General features: G+C 47.9%; 1 non-coding gene across 1 annotated transcript; it reads left to right on the top strand.

Moving 5' to 3' along the window:
• Positions 1-2636: 2636 nt before the first annotated feature.
• On the top strand, positions 2637-2709 carry TRNAF-GAA (transfer RNA phenylalanine (anticodon GAA)). The gene has a single exon. It is a non-coding gene; the product is annotated as a tRNA-Phe (tRNA).
• Positions 2710-5205: the final 2496 nt, after the last annotated feature.

The following is a 5205-nucleotide window of genomic DNA, read 5'->3' as shown; positions in this document are numbered from 1 at the left end:
ACCACCCTCACAGGGAAGAATTTCTTCATAATACCCCATCTAAATCTGCACTCTCTCATCTTAAAGCTGTCCCCCCGTGTCCTGTCACTGCTTGCCATTGCAAAAAGCCCCTTTCCAGCTTTCCTGTATCCCCTTTTAGGTACTGGAAGGCTACAGTAGGGTCTCCAGGGCCCCTGGTGAGCAGATTCTGAGAGTTCTTAGACAGGCTGAGGACTCGAACCTCATCTCTTGTCTAACTCCAAGAGCAAGATCCAATTTATATCCTCAAGTATCTCCAGCAGCAAACTTTTTATAGGAGTAGGTTGGCTTAGCCAGGAGAGATTTTCAGACCTGGATCCTAAATGGAGACCTCCCAACAGCCTGGTGTGACCTACCTGACTTCCAAACAGATTTGGAGGCTCATGCTTCCCCTTTCCCGACAAGTCCTGTGGCGCACCTCCAGCTGGCAGTCTCAGATCTTGGCAGGGAATGCCTGTCTACCCAGGAAAGCTCATTGTGCATGGCTGGAGCTGCCAGATTCACAGCTGGGGCTTAGCCATGTGCAGTAGTGGGATTTTGGAGGAGAAGCCATGGGAAGCTGCAGCACACACCCTGTATCTGAAAGGGGTGAGTACCTGGAGGAATTCCCTGAGGCTGGAAAAGCAATTCCCAGTGCTGAGACAGAGCTGCACACCAGGATTGGATCAGAGCTGTGATATCCATGAAAACACAGAACCTCCCATCCTCCACACATTTCACTGCCATGTGCCATAATCCTTTTCCATCTCTCACACCCAGGTTTTTCCTCCTTGTTAGAGATTACCTGTTTTTTTTTTTATGGACAAATAATGAAGCTGAATCATTCACCCAGACTTAAGGCTGCATAAAGCTTTGGATCCCACTCTTGAAGCAGCCACATCTAAGGGCAGGAGGGATTCTTGAGTGCTGCATTCAGCTCTGGGTTCCCAGCACAGGAAGGACATGGAGATGTTGGAGCGAGTCCAGAGGAGGCACCAAGGGGGTCAGAGGGATGGAGCAGCTCTGCTGTGAGGGAAGGCTGAGGGAATTGTGATTGTTTGGCCTGGAAAAAAAGGCTTGGGGTGACTTAATTGTGGCCTTCCAGTACCTGAAGAAGCTGACAAGGAACATGGAGAGGGACTATTTACTAGAGCATGGAGGTACAGGACATGGCTTCAAACTGAGAGTAGGTTTGGATTGGATATTTGGAAGAAATTCTTCCCTGTGAGGATAGGGAGGACCTGGCACAGGGTGCCCAGAGAAGCTGTGTCTGCCACATCCCTGCAAATGTCCAAGGCCAGGTTGGACAGAGCTTGGAGCAACCTGGAGTAGTGGGAGGTGTCCCTGTCCATGGCAGGGGGGTGGGAATGAGATGATCTTTGAGGTCCTTTCCAACCCAAACCATTCCACGTTTGTTTCCAATGGTTGATGCTTCTTGCATTGGAATGAAGGACGTGAGTGAACTGGTTACCTTCAACTGCAGGAGGTTGCTCTGGAGGGAGCTAAAGATGCTCCAGATTTTTCTTCCATCTCCACATGTTCTGGAGCCTTGCTGTTCTGGTGTAAACTTAGGGAAACTTTGTGGTTTCTCTGCTTTCCTTCTGAGCTGAGGGAAACCAGAGGGTGTCACCTCTTGGAGGTGTCCATTGCCTACATTCCCAGATTTATCCTCACTCTACACACAGATTTTGGAGTGCTTTGGATGAGGAAACTCTCCAGGTTCCCTCTGGCACAAGGAATGCCTGGGAATGCTCAAGAAATGAAGCTGGATTCCCAAGCAGCAGCACAACCAAACAACACATTCCTTTTTCTTTGCAGTTTTGGGGACTCTGATTATAAGTCAAGTTGTTAAACAGTAACATTTAGAACATTTAGATGGAAAAATTCCTTTTATTTTTTTACATTTACATTTAAGCACAAATTTCCCCCCAATCATTTCTAAATGGATTTCTTTTTAAGACAATTTAAGACAGGGAAAATGAGGTGTTACTGGATGCATAATGGGCAGCATTTATTTGAGAGGCAGCAATGAACTGCATGTTACATAATTACATAGAAGATAGCAGGATTGGCAGTGTTCTGAAGCAAAAAAGTGCCAGCATTTGGAAAGAAGAGGGATCATTGGAATCAATTTATGTAGTTTAGAGTGATTTAAGTGTAGTTAAACAATTGAACATTTTGGTGCAATGTATGACATAATAGTCCAAGAGAACTGAAAGGTTTTCAAGTCTGTTTTCCAAGTCGGCTTTCCAGCTGATGTTCCAACAGGGAAAACTCTTATTTGTGGGGAGAGACTGTTCCTGGCCTGGGTTTTTCTGAGATTTGTTCTTTATTGCTTTGTTGTGTGGTCAGCCACACCATTCCAACACCGGAATGGATTTCCCAGAGAAGCTGTGTCTGCCCCTGGATCCCTGGAAGTGTCCAAGGCCAGGTTTGGATGGGGTTTGGATCAACCTGGGACAGTGGAGGTGTCCCTGTCTCTGGAAAGGAGTGAAATGAGGTGATCTTAAAGGTTTCTTCCAACCCAAACCATTCCATGATTCTTCTTGGAGGAGTGTTGGGCAAACTGCTTTGAATTATGAAAGTTTGAAATCTCATTGTGTTCCAGCAGGTTTTGGGAAAACATGAGCCTCAGCAGAGCTGAAGTAGCTCAGCTGGGAGAGCGTTAGACTGAAGATCTAAAGGTCCCTGGTTCAATCCCGGGCTTCAGCAGACTTTTCCTGCACTTTTCTGTGCCCACGGCTGGGCTCTCCAGTACAGGAGAGACCTGGACATCCAGGACAGAGCCCAGCCAAGGGCCAGCAGCGCTGGCAGGGACTGGAGGGCTCAGGAGCCTCTCTGCTGTGGGGAAAGGAGGAGAAACTGGGCCCAGTGGCCTTGAGGGAGTGTGGAGTTCCCCTTCTCAGACATATTCCCAAGTCACCTGGAGGTGGTGCTGGCCAAGGGGCTCTGGGTCCTGCTTGAGCTGGGCTTTGGAGCAGGGACCTCCACGAGGTCCCTTTGGACCTCAACCAGTCTGAGCCTGTGAAAGAGGGACAGGGTTTTACAGTTCAAGTATTTTAGCAAAAATCATGATATAAAGGGATTTTGTTCCTTCCACTGCCTCTTCCCAGTCCTGTGGCCCTGTAAATTGGTGCTAATGTTGAGCCATGGATGTGGGGGCTGCTTAGTCTGGAGTGAGTCCAGAGGAAACCACAATGATTATTAGAGAGATAGAGCTCCTTTCTCATGAGGAAAGGCTTGGTTTGCTCAGCCTGGAGAAGAGAAGGCTCCAGGGAGACCTCAGAGCCCCTTCCAGTGCCTAAAGGGGCCTCAAAAGAGCTGGAGAGGGACTTTGGAAAAAGGCCTGGTGTGTCAGGATAAGAGGGAATGGCTCCAAACTGACAGAGGGCAGTGTTAGATGGGATATTGGGAAGAAATTGTTCCCTGTGATGGTGGGGAGACCCTGGCAAAGGTTGTCCAGAGCAGATGTGGCTGCCCCTGGATCCCTGGAAGTGTCCAAGGCCAGGCTGGACAGAGCTGGGAGCACCCTGGGATAGTGGAAGGTGTCCCTGCCCATGGCGGGGGTGTTGGAACTCAATGATCTTGAAGACCCTTTCCAACTGAAACCATTCCATGATTTTATGATCCTTTGAGGCCAATCACTGGCACCTGATCACCTCTGCCAGACAGCATTCCAGGCTTTGAGCAGCACCAGCCACAGCTGCAGAGTCATCATTACCAGCAGAGCTCAGCTCCTTGCTAGAATTAATGATTTGAGTCTGCTTAATTAAAGATTTCTCCCCTTTGCCCTAAATGTTAATCCCTTCCCCAGCCATGGAATTGCACAGGGGATCTGTGAGCTCACTTCTTGCCTGTAGTGGTGATATTCTGTGTCAGTGAGGCACTGAAAGAGGGGCTGGATCCTCCTCTCCCTTCACTGCTGCCCTCTCCCCAGAACAGAAGAAACAATGCCTTGGCATCACATTACATAATTTTCATCTTATGTGCCCTTGCAAACATCTTTATCGCTGAAAAAAACAAAAAAAAAAAATGAAAGAATCTTGGAAATAACTTTTGAACTTCAGAGAGAAGGAAAAAGAAAAAGCCTGGCTGAGGCAGATTAAAACTCGTGATTCATCAAGAGTAGAGCTGAGATGAGACTCGAGAAAGACCTGCTCTACCCCCTGTAACACATCTCTGAAAAATAAAGGTGGCAGGGATGCGGTGGTGAGTGATACAGTCATGGAGAAATAGGTGTGAGTGCTGTGCAGACAACACAGTCAGGGAATACAACAATCCCTGGAGACCAGGAGAGGCTTGGCAGCTCATGCCTACCCACTCTCATGGTTATCCATAATTTGGAGTGGCTGCAGGGGGCTGCCAGGTGGGAACTTTTGAGATATTTATTATCCCTTCTTTTGCAGAGCCACAGCGTGGATCCAGATGGATCTCAGTGTGGGTGTTGCAATGCAGAGAACTTGTCTCGCCCCTCATTTGCAAAATCTGCAACTAAGAAAACCCCCAGAGTCCTGGTCCCTCCCGTGGCAGCCCCTCATTCCATCTCGTTTCCTGCTTGGCTCTCCATAATCCCAAAATCTGGGATCGTCTCCTCTCCAGACAGACTGAGCGCCAAGAAGGACAAAAACGCTTCAGGAGCTCCAGGGATTGCTGAGATTGGATTTAAGCAGGAAATAGAACAAATTTCCCGGGGCAATCTCCTGCTCGGGAAAAGGGAGTGGATTGACGGAGGAATGGTCGTAAGGCAGCAGAAAAGAAGGACTGACGTCAGAGCTCCTCATTTCCATTTCTACGTCACCTAGCAACACTCCAGTTAAGGACTGAACTTCCGAGACGTGGATTCCCTGGGAATTTTCCCATTAGGTGGCACCACTGGCCTTGGGAAGGCTTTCATCTGCTCTGGCTCCATCCAGCCAGATACACCTAGATCCAAATGCATTGATCTCTCGCCCCCAAAAATGCAGAAACAGCTGAAAATGTGTGAAGAACTAAATTTGTGAAGAACTAAAAGTGCTGTGGGTTATTTGTTGTAATTAATTTGGAGAAAAACTTTTGCTAGGACCCAGCCTATCTTTAATACAGATTCTGGAAAACCCCATAGGGAGACAAAACCTGGCTGCTCTTGGCATGAATTAAATGGTCCTGAAGGTCCTTTCAAAACCCCCAAAAATTCTATGATTGGGTAAATTGTAAAGATTTGCCTTTTGG

The sequence above is a fragment of the Vidua chalybeata genome, chromosome 1, assembly GCF_026979565.1.
Source record: "Vidua chalybeata isolate OUT-0048 chromosome 1, bVidCha1 merged haplotype, whole genome shotgun sequence".
Lineage (NCBI taxonomy): Eukaryota > Metazoa > Chordata > Aves > Passeriformes > Viduidae > Vidua > Vidua chalybeata.
This window is presented reverse-complemented; position numbering and strand designations above follow the sequence as displayed.